The sequence below is a fragment of the Mytilus californianus genome, unplaced genomic scaffold (assembly GCF_021869535.1).
Source record: "Mytilus californianus isolate M0D057914Y unplaced genomic scaffold, xbMytCali1.0.p SCAF_1, whole genome shotgun sequence".
Lineage (NCBI taxonomy): Eukaryota > Metazoa > Mollusca > Bivalvia > Mytilida > Mytilidae > Mytilus > Mytilus californianus.
Genome location: NW_026262581.1, coordinates 133,981,563 through 133,998,999, shown reverse-complemented (window position 1 = coordinate 133,998,999; position 17,437 = coordinate 133,981,563). Strand labels below are relative to the sequence as shown.

At 30.9% G+C, this 17,437-nt stretch overlaps 2 protein-coding genes across 4 annotated transcripts in view; one reads left to right on the top strand and one right to left on the bottom strand.

Annotated features, from left to right (window-relative positions):
* Nucleotides 1-17,437, bottom strand: part of LOC127735389 (transcription factor BTF3 homolog 4-like) — a 198,597-nt gene that overhangs the window by 64,438 nt on the left and 116,722 nt on the right. The window lies entirely within an intron of this gene.
* LOC127735163 (uncharacterized) overlaps nt 7,595-17,437 on the top strand; it is a 30,557-nt gene continuing 20,714 nt past the window's right edge. For 2 of the 3 annotated variants that reach the window (XM_052245275.1, XM_052245273.1), the window contains exons 1-2: nt 7,595-8,751; nt 10,040-10,094. The gene's annotated coding sequence lies outside the window, so the exon portion shown is untranslated. Of the gene's footprint in view, nt 8,752-10,018; nt 10,095-17,437 lie in introns of those variants that run through there. The other variant, XM_052245306.1, reaches the window with a different exon arrangement.

Genomic DNA, 17,437 nt, shown 5'->3' with positions numbered 1-17,437 from the left:
GTCAGAAACCTATGCTGTGTCAAATATTTAATTACAATCCAAATTCAGTGCTGTATCAAGCTTGAATGTTGTGTCCATACTTGCCCCAACTGTTCAGGGTTCTACCTCTGCGGTCGTATCAAGCTGCGCCCCAGCGGAGCATTTTATTCGCTGTTGTCCATGCAGGTGGAAATTGTATGACAAAATACACTTTGTATCTTGTTACAGTGAACATCGACAAAAAGGGTTTAGAAATGTTAATCTGTAATATCACCTTATCTGTTTGTTCAACACACATTTTCATCATACTTTATTTATGAACCATATTTTCATCCTACTTTACACTGGAACAAGGGAGCAGAACAACTGAATATTTGGTCAGCAGCTTGACAGTTGAGTTGATTTTTATGCCCCCCCCCCCCCCATAGTGGAGGGGGTATTTAGTTTTACCCTTGTACATACGTACGTCCCAAAATTGGTTTCCGTTCTCTAACTTGAGTTTGCCTCAACCAAATGTTATGAAACTTATACACAATGCTTATTACCACAAAACACAGATGAAGTTTGAATTTTGGTGGCGTCACTTTAACCGTTCTAGAGTTGTGCTCCTTTATAAATGGAAAAATTGCAAAATATTTAGTTTCCGTTCTCTAACTTAAGTTTGCCTCAACTAAATGTTATGAAACTTGTACACAATACTTATTACCACAAAACACAGATCAACTTTGAATTTTGGTGGCGTCACTTTAACCGTTCTTGAGTTATGCCCCTTTATAAATGGAAAAATTGCAAAATTTTTAATTTCTGTTCTCTAACTTAAGTTTGCCTCAACCAAATGTTATGAAACTTATACACAATGCTTATTTCCACAAAAAACAGATCAAGGTTGAATTTTGGTGGTTTACTTTAACCGTTCTAGAGTTATGCCCCTTTAGAAATGGAAAAATTGCAAAATATTTAGTTTCCGTTCTCTAACTTAAGTTTGCCTTCAACTAAATGTTATGAAACTTGTACACAAAACACAGATCAACTTTGAATTTTGATGGCGTCACTTTAACCGTTCTTGAGTTATGCCCCTTTATAAATGGAAAAATTGCAAAATTTTTAATTTCTGTTCTCTTACTTAAGTTTGCCTCAACCAAATGTTATGAAACTTATACACAATGCTTATTTCCACAAAACACAGATCAAGTTTGAATTTTGGTGGCGTCACTTTAACCGTTCTAGAGTTATGCCCCTTTAGAAATGGAAAAATTGCAAAATTTTTATTTTCTTCTAAATATCAAGTTATTTTTTTCCATGATTATACATTGTGTAGTTGAATCAACTAAAATCAATGCTTTATACAATGCAATGTTTAATTTTGACTTCCACTGATAAAACACACATCAAGTTGAATTTGGGTAGTGTCACTTTAACCATTATTGAGTTAAGCCCCTTTATAAATCGAAGCCCCTTTATAAATCGGAAGATTGCAAAATTTTTAGTTTCCATTCTGTAACTTAAGTTTACCCCAACCAAACATTATGAAACCTATACACAATATTCATTACCACAAAACTAAGATCAAGTACAATTTTTTTGTTTCAGTTTTCTAACTTTAGTTTGCCTCAAACAAATGTTATGAAACTTATACACAATGCTTATTACTACATAATACAGATTAAGTATGAAATTTGGTGGGAACACTTTTACCATTGTTGAGTTATGTCCCTTTATAAACATAAAAATTGCTGAATTTTTATACGCCCGTTTACGGGACGTATTATGGTATACCGTTGTCCGTCTGTCCGTCGGACATTAACTCAAAAATGCTTTCACCAATTTGCATAAAACTTTGGTGAATTGTTTATATCTATTGACGTGAGCTCCCTTTCGTTTTTTATAAAATTTAGATTTTACGTTTCTGAGTTGTGGGGTTTTATTCATTAAAAAAAGGGGGATTTTCCAGTTTTCGGACAATAAGTCAAGAATGCTTTCACCAACTTGCAAGAAATTGTGGTGGATTGTTTACATCTATTGACATGAGCTCCCTTTCGATTTTTATAAATTTTAGATTTTACGTTTCCGAGTTGCAGGGTTTTATTCATAAAAAAAGGGGGGATTTTCCAGTTTTCGGACAAAAACTCAAAAATGCTTTCAGCAATTCTTATGAAACTTTGGTGAATTGTTTGTATGTATTGATGGTAGCTCCTTTTAGAATTTTATAAATTTAACATTTTACATTTCTGAGTTATGGGGTTTTATTCATTAAAAAAAGGGGTGATTTTCCAGTTTTCGGACAATAACTTAAAAATGCTGTCACCAATTCTCAGGAAACTTTGGTGAATTGTTCATATCTATTGATGTAAGCTCCCTTTTTATTTTCATAAATTTCTAATATGACATTGAGAATTAATTGAACTTTATTTGTTTATAGTCTGACAACAGATATACTAAGTATTGCACAACAGCAAGAAATCTTTAATTGAATATAAATTCAATTCATATAACCAATTTCAAGTTCTTTGACTACATTTATTCAGAAACCTATAATATGTCAAATATTTAATTACAATCCAAATTCAGACCTGAATCAAGCTTGAATATTGTGTCCATTTTTGCCCCAACTGTTCAGGGTTGGACCTCTGCGGGCGTATCTAGCTGCGCTCAGCGAAGCAGTTTATTCGTTTATGTTCTCTAACTTTAGTTTGTCTCAACCAAATGTTATAAAACTTATACACAACCGTTTTAGAGTTATGCGTGTTTACAAATAGAAAAATTGCTGAATTTTTAGTTTCTGTTCTCTGCTTAAGTTAGCCTCAACCAAATGTTATGAGACTTGCACACAATGCTTGTTACCACAAAACTCAGATCAAGTTCAAATTTGGGTAGCATCACTTTTACCGTTCTTCAGTTATGTCCCTTTATAACTATATGCTATGCAAGCGGGGGCATCATCTGTGTCCACATGTGGACAACTATCCACATTTATTCAGATCTGTCGTACACCGGCTAATAGTTTTCAGATTTTGATAATATTTCAGTATGTTGAATACACTTAATTTTTTGTTTCACATTTCTCAAGTACTACCAAACAGAATGACTTCATATTTGGTTATCAGTTTGACAATGATTATTTGTAATGTGAACACTTTTTAGTTCTGTGGGAAATCTACTTCCTGTGTTCTAATACTATGAATTGCGAGTTTTGGTTTGCTAATTCTGACTGCATTTTATTCAAAATATTCAAAAGACAACATCTGTTTCGACAGAATAATTCTAAAAAAATATGAAAAAGAACTTCTGAAGGTTGCAGTATTGATCAAAGAAAGCTTGTTATCACTGTAGGTTGAAAATAATGGTGAATAAAACATAAAGATCAGCCATCAACACCAAATTAAAAAACAAACTTGAGGTAACCCTGTTTGTTGAAAATGGTTTTAATTAATCATTATTTGAATTTGTTGTCTTGTCTCTTATTGAAGCTGCAGAGGTGAGACTTACTATGAGACTAGATATGGTATGATTGCCAATGAGAGAGTTTGTGATTGGGTCACTTTAAAAGATCCTATGTTAACTCCATTCCACTGTAATGATTTGAAAGTTTTGCAGTTTACCTGTTGCACAGATGATATGTATCTCTTGTGTTGACTAGTTTTCTATTAAAAGATATTCACCTTAAAAACTCCCAAAGTTTAAGGTCTAGTGCTTGAAAGTCTTCTACTTTCAATTCATTCAAATTCAAAGCTTTATTTAGAGTTGGTGCATATGTATATAACATTACAAATATAAGCTTGTTTTAGCTTTAAAACCGACAAAAATACTACACATAAACATGCACAAGACAACACATACATTAAAGATGAAGCATATTTTAAAGCAACAATATAATATGGCAATAGATAAATGTACTATATAAACAAACCCTTTCATGCATTTTAAAGAGTTCAAAGTAACACACTAAAACAACATATTGATGCACTAAGCTAAAGCACCAAAAACCGATTAATTGGGAACACTGGTTCAAAACAATATTTGACTTCGTTAGGAAAACTATCATAATGCCATTTTTGTCGAGCCTGAAAAGCAAGACATTGTGATTGTACATGCCGGAGGCGGCGTCCACAAATATTCACTCTGGTTAAAGTTTTTGAAATTTTAATAACTTTCTTAAACTATCCTAGATTTCTACCAAACTTGGACAGAAGCTTGTTTATGATCACAAGATAGTATCCAGAAGTAAATTTTGTAAAAAAAAAATCCTGTTTATCTGTATTTTACTTATAAATGGACTTAGTTTTTCTGCCAGTTAACATTGCATTCACTCTGTGGTAAAAGTTTTAAAAATTTTAATTACTTTCTCAAACTATCCTGGACATGTACCAAACTTGGACAGAAGCTTGTTTATGATCAAAAGCTAGTATCTAGAAGGAAATTTTGTAAAAATTTATTTCCTGTTTTTCCGTATATTACTTATAAATGGACTTAGTTTTTCTTCTAGTTAACATTACATACAGACTGCAGTTAAAGTTTTTAAAACATTTATTGGATTCATAAACCATCCTCGATTTTTACCAAACTTGAACAGAAGCTTCTTACAATCAAAAGATAGTATCTAGAGGAAAATGTATAAATTATCTTCTTTATCATTTGTTCATTCAATAAATTTATGTTTCAACTCTTTTATAAATCTATAGATTTGATTGCATACTGTATTCATTTTTTACAAGCATAACTTTTTTCATACATTTCAAATGTTTTATTTCATTAACTGTAAATCTATAATGTGCATTCCCCTATCACACTGAAGACATAGACAACAGCAAAAGTAGGCGAGAGACTGGGTTCCGCGGAACCCTTAGGAAATTTATTTATAAGTAATTGGTTCTAAATAACAAAGTATTGTTTTGTTTTCTAACAAAAACTTATTTTTTATATGCACTGATATTAAAGGGAGAAAATTAAAGGTAGAGTTTGCAAAACACAATTAGTTTTCCTATAGGCGACAATAGTAGCATTTTTTTGAGATATAAGACTAGAATATTTTTAGAACGAAACCTTGCTAAAATTAAATAAAAAATGTTAGGACAGTATATTTAGACCAAAAATATAGGTGCCTATGGCTTTTCTTCAAGCAATTTTTACTTGTATCCCTTGCCTATCAATTCTGCATTTAAAAATGAATATCTTGCCACTGTGTAGAACCATACTCTTTAATTCTGAATACCATGTTACTCAATGGTTTATTGTCCCCCGCACAATGTGTTATGGGGGACATGGAAATACCGGATTTTTATGAAACTTATATCATCGGTTTATATTAGCTATATCTTGGACGAGTTCGAAAATCAGTGCGGATCATTTATTTTTAAAAGAGTTATGGCCCTTGGAAACATTAATTTTATGGAAAATTGCATTGTTAGGGCTCTTGTGTTCAATTCTTGCCAAATTTTTCTGAAACTTATATCATAGATTTATATCTGCAATGTCTTGAACGAGTTCAAAAATCAGTGCCGAACAATTGTTTTTAAAAGTGTTGTGGCCCTTGGAAACATAAGTTATATGGAGAATTGCATTATTAGCGCTCTCGTGTTCAATTCTTACCAGAATTTTATGAAATTTAAATCATGGGTTTGTATTAACAATGTCTCGAATTTATGAAATTTATCTTATAGGTTTATATCATCAATGCACTTGAACAGTTCAAAAATCAGTGCCGATTAATTATCTTTAAAAGAGTTATGTCTTTGAAAATATCGATTATATGGAAAATAGCAATGTAATCGCTCTCATGTGTTCAATTCTTGCCAGAATTTTATGAAACTCATATCATAGGTTTATATAAGCAATGTCTTTGACAATTTCGAAAATATAAGTTTTGATCAAATATTTTTAACGAGTTATGCCCATTGGAAATATAAATTATAATGGAAATCGCATAGCATTTGCTCTGAAGCCTTCATTTATCTCAAGATATTAATAAAAAAATTTAAAGGACAAAAAAAAAGAGTGCTTTTTTTAGGTATTGCCCTTGTACTTTGGATAGATAAAATATGTGCAACGTGGGGGACATTGGAACTCTGTTCTTATATTGAAACCTCAATTACATGATTGTTATCTAGGCTAAGCCCAAACTGAATATTTCACTTTATTATGTTACCAAAATATTTTACATTTTTTTCACTCGTCCATTATTCTTTTCAGGACATGATTCTAACAACCTTTCACTAGCTATGAATTAAAATATTTTAACAATTGAACTGGTTTAAGAAATTCATTCTATACTTATTACTTAGTTTAAATCTCATTGACCCTTTATTTACCTTAAATCAGTCAAGAACTTAAGTAACTACATGTACTATTATTTTAGTGTGTATAATAATGTAGTTCTAGCAAAGAAAATCTTCCATAAGAACAAAGGCTGGAGAAGTAGTATGCAGATCAAAAACAACATTGAGCTGAGTAGTTCAAATTCAGTAAATAAACTTATGTCATTAAGGACCGCCCATTTGGGGGATATCTTTCTGTATAACAACGAAGTCCTGTGCTCCACAAATTGGTAGATAATGTTTGCAATAAATATTTTTGATAGATTGATCAAAACTAGGGTTAAAAATATGAAAGTTGAATGCTCTTTTTTTTACTACAGGGTTGAAAAGTAAAGGGTCAGTGTTGAAATTTAGTGTGAATCTATAGTGTTTGTAAACAAAAAATGCTGAATGACCTTTGTTTTTATTGTTGCAAAAGATGGGGCTACATTTGTACTTTGATTAAAGATATATGAAAGTTTCTAATTTCTAAAGTTAAACCAGGTATACACTTATTCAAGATATAGGTTTGCATTGAAGTCCATGAGAGATTTTTTACTGAATTTACCCCTATGAAAACTAGAAACTAAAAACAAAATATTAAGTTAGAGTTGTTCCCCTTTAGTGGTAAAAAATGATATTCTGTATATTTCAAGCTTCCCAACATAGTTTGTGAGTTTTATTGAATTTAATGAGTATTATTGTGTTTGTATAAACAGTGGCATAAACATCAAATGGCCCAGTCGTATAAATTAAACAAATGAAACTTTATAGGTCTGGAGTCTTCACTAATTCAATTTCTTCATTAACTTTTGATTATTAATAAAAGCTGACAAAGTTCACTTTTAAATCAAATGCTATCATGATAATACATTGGTTTTTACTGTGATCATGAATAAGATTCCTCAATTTACCTATAGTTGAAATAATTTATCACTATATATGTTGTGAGTTAACGTTAACAATAATTTACTAGTGGTGTCTGACTTTCTGAAAAAGCATGTTGATGACACCATGTAAAATATAAACACAGATAAACAGTAACAAGCATTTATAATTTTTATATGAAACAAAATGATAGATCAGAAAGAAAGAAAGAAAACGGAGAATACAAGAGTGATCCATTTGGTCAGAAATCATGCATCTTTAATACTATTTTCACCCAAAAGTTATTTTCTGTACAGGGGCAACTCTTTGATTTAAAGGGAAGGAGAGGCATTTTTTTAAATAAATGGTTGGAAAATTTAAAAAGAATATACTATCAAGTCATTTGTAGTTTAGAAACTTAAAAACTGCTTAAAACATAAGTTTTTTTTTATAAACTTCCACAAGTAATGATAGAGCTCCACCTTACCTAGTATAAAATCCAGGAAACAATTAATAATGAATACTCTTCAAATTCCTCTTTCATTGAACTCAAATAAATTCAGGTTCAGGTGTTGCTGCCCATGAGACTTGAGAGAGGATAGTCAAATAGCTAGTTTCCTTTGCTATTCTAATATTGATATCATTGATGAATTTTTAGGGTCTACACTGATTAGTGATAAAGTACATACGTCAATATGTAAGCTATGTTCAACCTGATATTTATTTTTCAAAAATCTTTGTTTAGAAGATTTTGCTCATGAAAATAGATTGTCTGGCATTAGTTTATTTACCCAGTTATAATCAAAATGCAGGCAAACAACCTCTACAATGTGGCAAGTTTTGAGCATACACTTATTTTTGACTATGTTTGCCTTGGATTTCTATATTTTGTTGTTTTATCTCACGAAAAAATGTGGTTTAAAAAAAGATTGAAACAGACCAAGATGTGCATTTAACAGCTTTTATTGTAAACCTAGGCCCACATTGTTCAATCGGAAGGAATTAAAAGAAGGCCTAATTTTCTTTTGAGATATTAAGAATTCATTTGATATTAATAATGTAATTTCAAACAAAATTAGAAATTTTTATAATATTTTAATTCATTTATTACTAACTATGGGAACCAGCTGTGCTTCTAATTTTGCTGATACGTTCTTTGACACTTTAAAGTACTCGGAGATAATCAGAATGCAGTAAAACCTTTAAGGCAAACTGCATACATGGTCAACTTATGAAGACTGAAATGAAGCTTACAGTATCCTTTACTCCACATATTATTACACATAGATGTCTTCTCGGTTTGGGATCTATGTTTATCACAACTGTATCATTGAACTTGAAAAAAGAGCTCCACAGATGACAGTTATGTATACTTAACATCTTATATTACACCTAGAAATTTATAAGGAAGAACTGTCCAGAAGTAATCTATATTAAAAAAGAGCTTACTTCAATTTACCTTTGTGAACTTTCCATTTTTATTTCAACATTCTAGCATTGCCTCTATGTGTTGAGTATAGATCTACCAGTTGATAGAATATTCCAGGACTTATCAGAATTATTTTGAGAGAGGATGGCTGATTACAAGAAGGCTATCCAACCAAGGTTCTTAAAGGTATGGTTTGTCATCTCTTCAAAAGTTATATAGGTGGAACATCTATGCACAGATGGCCACAGATATGTTACATTTGTCTTAGCCACAATCCTGCCATCCTTTCGTTGCTTATGACATCACTGAATTCATCTTGTCACTTAATTTTATTGTGTCACTAGTCTGTCAACACTGAGGTTTTGAGTTTGAACCCAGCACCTGTCAGGTGTGGTGGACTCCAATCTAAATTGCCTAAGATAATCACTTTTCCTGCCGAAGGTTGATGGTTCACTCTTGGCACTACGGCTTTCTCCACCAATAAAAACTGATCACCAAGATATAGCCAATAGTGATGAAAGTGGTGTTAAACAACAATAATCAATCAATCCATAAGTTGAGCAGGAAATGCTTCCCCTTTCCTGAGCACCTGATTTCACCTCCTGTTTATGACGAGGTTCATGTCTCAATCTTTTCCATGTAGCTTTTATGTCCAATCTTTTACCCATGGTGTTGTCTCAGTCTCTATATTCAATTATAGTTTTTGATTGCATTTGGTATCTTTTTAATTTTAGAAAATTAATTTATCAAAGCAAACAAATTCATATGATGCGTAATCATTTTCATAGCAGCAATTATTTTCTGATATTACAGAAACCAGACAAATAGACAAACATTAACTGGCATGACGGGGTTTGGTATCATTCCAAATTGTAAGATTCACTTTATTAATACCCAAAGTTTACATATAAACTTGAAATACAGTATACTTTTGTATATGATGAAATGAATGTCAATATAAATTTGGTCAGACAACAAAGAAAATGAGCTGCATAAGGTCATGGTAAATCAAACTGGTAAACAGAAAAAAATACAATATGTAAATTTGAACAACACTCAACAATTTTCCGCAACTAATTCACAATGAATGTAAAAATTAGTCTCAATAAACTGAAATTTTTAAACATACAAATGTTTATTTCTATTGTATCTCTGATGTAAAGTTTAAAGTTGGCAGGATGATTGAATACACAAGTTTCAAACCTAAAATTAAAGAAATAAGAACCTTAGTGGGAGCCAGAACCGCCCCTCTGACATGGTGAAGAAAACAGAAGTAGATGTTATAATTAAATGATAAATAGATGTGTCAATCAAAGACATCCCAATTTGTCTGCCGATAAGACAACAATGATTTTCAATTAATAATGTAGTTAGCCTGGGGAGCAGTGACATTAACATATTATACACACCTTGTGTGTTTATAGGTGATGTAATCTCAATTAAATGATGGTATCTTTTGCTATCTGTTTTGTAGATTTGCAGTGATATTTCTCAACAAAAAGAATGGTAAAAGCTTGAAATCACAGCAGGTAAGAAAATTGTAATTAGAAAACATCAAAAGTTCCTTCTTATACTTATTTACTTACTACGCTGCTACAATTTGCCCTTTTATTTTCATATGATAAAATAGTACAGTGGACTGAAAAATTATCATATCCCTCCTATTATAAGCTGAAATTATGTCCTGATGTGTTTTGCAGTTTCTAACATTAATGGGATTATTTGTTTTCTCTCTGGTCAATGAGCTATGTGGTTTTGAATTTAAATACTAGTTCTGAAATAGAAAAGAATGATTTTGTGAAAAATTATTTAGACTTTTAATTGTAGGGCTGAATGTTATGTATCTTTCTGCGAACATTTTTTTGGCTGGGATGTCCATTTCTGTGTGACTATTTCATGGAATAAAGTGTGTAGTAGCTTTTTTAGAGTATTTTTAGGCAGGGTTATGTAGATATTTTTTGCAACAGTGTTTCTTTTTCTTTGTAAGATTACTTTTTAGATTTTGTATTTCAAAAAGGCTTTTGTAAGACTATTTTTTAATTCGATGTTTAATACTCCTGTGTAAGACTATTTTTTCAAATTAATGTTTTAAAAAGGTCTTTGTGAGACTATTTTTTGAATGGGAGTATTTTTGGATGCAAATGTTTGAGATTATGAAATTTTGTATTATCTATTTTTTTGTCAAATATTTATCATCTTTTATTTAGATTTTTTTGGAACAAGAAGTTCTGATGTTTGATTTTATTTTAAACAGTTTGAAAATGATTGTCTGTGATACTTTCTTTTTTTAATTTTGATATTATCTTGTGTGACTTTTTGTGGGAAAGGGTGACTTTATTTAATGTCTTACATTGACCATGTGAGACAACAGAAATTGAGTGTTATACTCATGAAATAAGAATTAATGTCTAGCCTCTACAAATATGGTCAGTTATGGGTTATGGAATAATTTGTATGTAATACATATATAGTGTATTTACAGCTGTTTGATTCTATACAAAAGTAATGTATAATTTAAAGTGTGGAAAATACCTATTAATCTAGATTAGAGTTATGAATTAACACTTTACTGATTTTTGTTTATTTTGTTAAGAACACAATGAAGTAGATTTTGGGTTTTATACCAGGATTAACCTGGATTATTTAAGTTTTACTCAATTATGGAAGTTTTGGAGAATGTGTATTGGTATTGGTAATGAGGAAATAAAACATTTAACCTTCAGTCATCTATCATTTGCAAGACATTTTTTAGTTACTATACTATATATAAAAATATTAATTTTGGTGAACCATTTAGGTCACAAAATCCCTCCACAGGAGAGTTGTACAAATAATGTGAATACACAGAACCCCTATCCAAACATGCTAAAATAGTTCATTATTCCCTGTTGTTTATCTACTAAAAGCATTCTATTTTACTATAATTTCCATTTCAGTCTGCAAGTATCTGCATCAAAAATAGATATCAAATTCTGCTGATTGTTTGAAATTTACTTTCAAGAACGTATTCAATATCTGCATCAAAAATAGATATGTTAAAAGATATGTTAAAATTCTGCTGACTGGATGGTCAAAATTAAAATTCCGCTGAATGGGTAAAATTACTTTTTCGGAACGCATTGAATGCCGTCAGTGGTATTTGGAATAACGTTGTGAAACATCTAGAAAGACATATTTAGGCCATCGCTTCAAAAGTAAATCGAACCAACTAAAACACTCACGCATTTGGTGAGAACTTCTTCTCTTTCAATTTTGTAATGGGTTACATATATATTTATATTTAGCTGGAATGTTGATTGAATATTGAGATTACAGAAAATCTTGTTATATTTAAAAAAAAATGTTTTAACATGCAACAAGAGCAGAATTTGTGTGTGTTTTAGTAAATGATACTTTAAGAAGAATTTAATTGTATTTGTGCAAAATTTTTGATAAACTGAATTTTGAATAGCCATACTACAATGTCTTATGATTATAGATTTATTGCACAAGGTAAATATGGCTTATCCTCAAGGAGCATATAAATTAATTTTTTATTATTTATTCTTTGGACTGTGATTTACCTTTTTTACATCGGATGACCGTGAGGGCATTCCGGTGTATTGCTGTCGCCTAGATTTCCATTACGTAACTTTCGTGTTGGGATTGTAACTGATCTATAAACATGATAAATATGCTGACATTATTGAGTGAAAAATAACATTCCTTATCGCTTGTTATAAATTCATTTTTTCAATGGATACTCCTAAAAATATTTTTTTTAGAACATAAATTAATAATTTGAAAATGTTTTGTCGTTAGAAATATATATATAAGTAAAAAATCTTTAATATCTATGCACACGTACAGAAAATGTGTGTATTTTTTTAACGCATGCGGAAGAATATCTCAAGAACGTTTGCAATCTCCCATGCAGAGTTATCAGTCCTCGCTCTCTCTCAAGGACTGATAAGTCTGCATGGGAGATTGAAAGTTTGGCGCGAAAATATGAATGCCTACTCAAATCCAATCTATTAGAATAATCAAATTATTACAGAAGAGTGTCCACCATGCACTTGCACTCTGAGACTACTGTTATAGTAGTCTCAGTTGCACTGCACTATTATTAATATAGTAGAATAGAATGATATACAAATGGATGAAAATTATATATACATGTAACTGTAATATACAAATATTAATATAATATATAACAACAAACCAGAGTATACTGATTTGTATCACTTCAATATCATATTTATTACGGTGAGGTTGAATTCCCTGTCATTTATTTATCATCCACGCATGAACTTGTCTAAGAAAAAAAAATTATATCTGTACATTAACCTCACTTTCAGGTATAGAGATGTGATTTTTTTTTCTGAGACAAGTGCTTGTGACCATCCACAAGAACTTGCAGTACTTTGATTTCTTAATGTTGGTCAAACTTATTTGTCTAAGTTGAATGACCAAAGCTTTAAATGAATAAATCTGATGAGAAATAATACTTGCAAATCATTAGCAATTGAGTTTGAGATTGCTGGCTATACACCTGATATTACTTACCTGTGCTTAATGAGAAAGCACTTTTGTGTATTACTTTGAAGTCTGTTTTTTGTCCAGTTTTACAATGGTTGAGTAATACTTATATTCATAAGAGGATTATAATGTATGTTTAGTTCCATTATACATCCACTTGTTAAGTCTCTCATGTAATCCCTCTGTTCTATATTTTTTTGCTTTTTGTGTGAACACTTTATTATTTATATGGTATATAAATCGCTTCTAATATAAGATATTTAAAATAGATATAGTTGATTTTTATCATGTAGAACCCAAAGGAACAAATTTGTGAAAGTAAATTTATATCCAGGAATTTGAGTTATAAGGATAAATATATTTTAAGTATCATTTCATGTAAAAAAAAATATTTTCTTTACCACAAGTGCATGGTTGTAGTTACAAAATTTGATGTGTTAAAAATGAACAGTTACCAATAGTTTCTTACATCCACTTTATTTGGTGCCTGATGAATAGTTGTCATACCACGTCTCCTTATCTTTATATATAACTTGTACTGTTGAATTTCTGTCTCATTGTTACTTTATCCATATCTTCTTTTATCTAATTAGAAAAGCCTGATCAGTTTCTGTGTTCCTAATTTATAAAATAGATTGATTATTGTAAAGAAGAGAATTAGGAATAGCAACCCAACCCCAACAATATAAAACTTTATCATCCTATTGTCATTGAATGACCTTCAACCATGAGCAGATGTTTGTATTACATAGCAAGCTCAGAACCTGAATTATGATGTGTTATATGCTGGCTATGGTGTAGTAGACAGTGATTTTGTCCCTAAATTCCAGGGTTAGACATTTTGGGACTCATTTCACAAAATATCTTACAAGAAAAAATGCTTGTAAGTTATGAACATTTAATTCAATTTCTTGTCAAGATTTTTTTGTGAATAGAGCCCCCGGCGCCGCCTGGTTTTTTCAATAGTTAGCATAAAATTTAATTGTGATTCATTAAGCCAGTCAGATTAAAAGAAAATTCCTGAATTACTACCTTTATGATTATTTATTACCGGTAGATTTGATGAATGGGCAGTAGCTCCCGGTACAGTTAACCTACAAATTCTCATATTTTTTATAGAAGAAATATAAAATTCATAAACTTTAGAAAACCTTTGAATAAAATGATATTTACATAAATTTTGATATAAGAGGTATGTATGAAATAAAAAGTTTTTTATGTATATTTGTAGTACCGGGTAATATATCTAACATATTTCCAATTAAAAAGTGTGTTTTGGTTTTTTTTTAATCATAATTTATAAATATATAATAGCAATGATATATTTTTCATTCTTTGAGAGGTAAAAGGCGATTATTTTTTTATGTCACCCACTCATTTCCTACAACAACAAAAATTGTCAAAGGTAAACTTATTCATCTGTATAATTTTTACATGTCTCTCAAAAAAAAACATACATCATTAAAAAAGATTGGTTTATGTATATAGACAAAGAAGTTGTTAGAGGATATCACCTTTTCTATTTCTACCCTGAGACTACTATAACTTTGTGTTATAGTAGTCTCAGTTCTACCAAAATAAAAGACAAATATATATTATATATCTCTTTTTTGAACAATTTGAAAACAAATATGTTGAAGTGTTAATTAGTCACTGCTGAATTCATAACTTGTCTAAAATATACAATTGTCTTTCATCGAAGACATTGTGTTGACCCTGAATATCTTTTTTATTTCATTGTGTTGTTTGGTTGTTGTCTCAATGAGGATCTTCATTTTTTCATACAAGAGAACATTTTAACTCATTTGTACAATAGTTAATTAATAATTTAACAATTTAACATGTTTGTAGTAGCAGCTGGAATAATTTTTACAATAGGATTATACATTGGATAAAAATATTTAACAATACAATTTATAATTTACAATATAGGATTAACTCATTAATACCTCTGGCTGTTTAGTCAATTATAGTGCCATGAATAATTTATACCTATTTTTATTTTGTGAACAATTATTTCAATTTTAACAAGGTGCGTGTCCAGTCAACTATCTGGATAATATTAATTTTGTAACATAAAAAATACCTTTTTTTGACACATATTTGACTGTTTTCAATCTGGAGTGATTTACATTATACAGCTAAACTTCTAGTCAACAATATTTCAATGAAAAGTAATTGACACAACTGTGTCAAAATGAAATAGTTCCTTAAGATAACTGGTCTAGGTATTTTTGATATAAAGATATTTGTTTACATAAGACATCAAAGAACCACAGTCATTGTATCTTTTAAACTAATTCTATATTTGTTCCATTGTAATCAGGATTTTTTTGCTGAGATACATTTGAGGAGTTGTTAATTTACTAAAGAAGTCCTGGATTATTTTACAGTACAAATACTTGTCCTCTAAGAAACCATTATGTACTTATAGTACTAACAACAAAAATAGGATGATTTTTTTTTAAAGATTTTTGTTTAGAAATATTGTCATGGATTATTCACAATTGTACTTTAAATAATTATTCATACAGGAAGATACGTTGGCATTAAAGGGCTACATTAGTTCTAGAAAAAAAACTATATCTGACTACAATATTGTGATGTTCTTTAGGTTGTAGTTTTTGTCGAGCCTGCGACTTTTGTCGCAGAAAGCTCGACATAGGGATAGCGATCCGGCGGCGGCGGCGGCGGCGGCGGCGGCGGCGGCGTTAGCTTACTTCTTAAAAGCTTTATATTTTAGAAGATGGAAGACCTGGATGCTTCATACTTTGTATATGGATGCCTCATGTTACGAAGTTTCCGTCAGTCACATGTCCAATGTCCTTGACCTCATTTTCATGGTTCAGTGACTACTTGAAAAAAAAGTTCAGATTTTTTGTAATGTTAAATTCTCTCTTATTATAAGTAATAGGATAACTATATTTGGTATGTGCGTACCTTGCAAGGTCCTCATGCCCGTCAGACAGTTTTCACTTGACCTCGACCTCATTTCATGGATCAGTGAACAAGGTTAAGTTTTCGTGGTCAAGTCCATATCTCAGATACTATAAGCAATAGGTCTAGTATATTCGGTGTATGGAAGGACTGTAAGGTGTACATGTCCAACTGGCAGGTGTCATCTGACCTTGACCTCATTTTCATGGTTCAGTGGTTATAGTTAAGTTTTTGTGTTTTGGTCTGTTTTTCTTATACTGTATGCAATAGGTCTACTATATTTGGTGTATGGAATGATTGTAAGGTGTACATGTCTAGCTGGCAGGTGTCATCTGACCTTGACCTCATTTTCATGGTTCAGTGGTCAAAGTTAAGTTTTTGAGTTTTGGTCTTTCTTTCTAATACTGCATGCAATAGGTCAGCTATATTTGGTGTATGGAATGATTGTAAGGTGTACATGTCTAGCTGGCAGGTGTCATCTTACCTTGACCTCATTTTCATGGTTCAGTGGTCAAAGTTAAGTTTTTGAGTTTTGGTCTTTTTTTCTAATACTATATGCAATAGGTCAACTATATTTGGTGTATGGAAATATTTTATGATCTATATGTCAGTTACGCAGGTTTTATTTGACCTTGACCTCATTCTCAAGGTTCATTGCTCAGTGTTAATTTTTTGTGTTTTCGTCTGTTTTTCTTAAACTATAAGCAATAGGTCAACTATATTTGTTGTATGGAAGAATTGTTAGCTGTACATGCCTGCTTAGCATGGTTCATCTGACCTTGACCTCATTTTCATGGTTCATTGGTCAATGTTTAGTTTACTTGGTTAATGTTAAGTTTATGTGACAGTTGTAATAAATCTTTATATTTAGGACTATCAACATAATATCAATGATTAGTAAAGAAGGCGAGACATTTCAGCGTGTGCACTCTTGTTCACTGAATATGTCTTGTAGATTTTGGATGTTCTGTGATGTTTAGTTTCTGTCTCATTTATATAATATAAGAAAATGTGGTGTAATTATCAATGAGACAGTAACCCAACAACAGAGAAAAACCCTAAAGGCATCTTGAAGTCAATATACAGTTTCTACTTAGGAAATCTGTGTATTACAAATGTCAAGGTCATAAGTACCTTCATTTTACAGAGTGTAGTGAGCTATGGAGAAAACTAAAGACCAGCTAGTAATAACAAATTCTTATAAAATATTTAGATATTGCTAAATCACTCGGTTTGATTTGGGACAGGGATACTATTAAAATGCAGGGTTAAAGTAGTATTTTGAGTATTCAACCTTCCATTTTTGATCTCGATAACAGAAATGACAAAAGGAACAGTACTTAAAGGCTTACAATACCGCAAGAATTTCAAGCAAGCCTGCAAGACTTTGCTGATGAAGTCAATATAAAAAAATAAA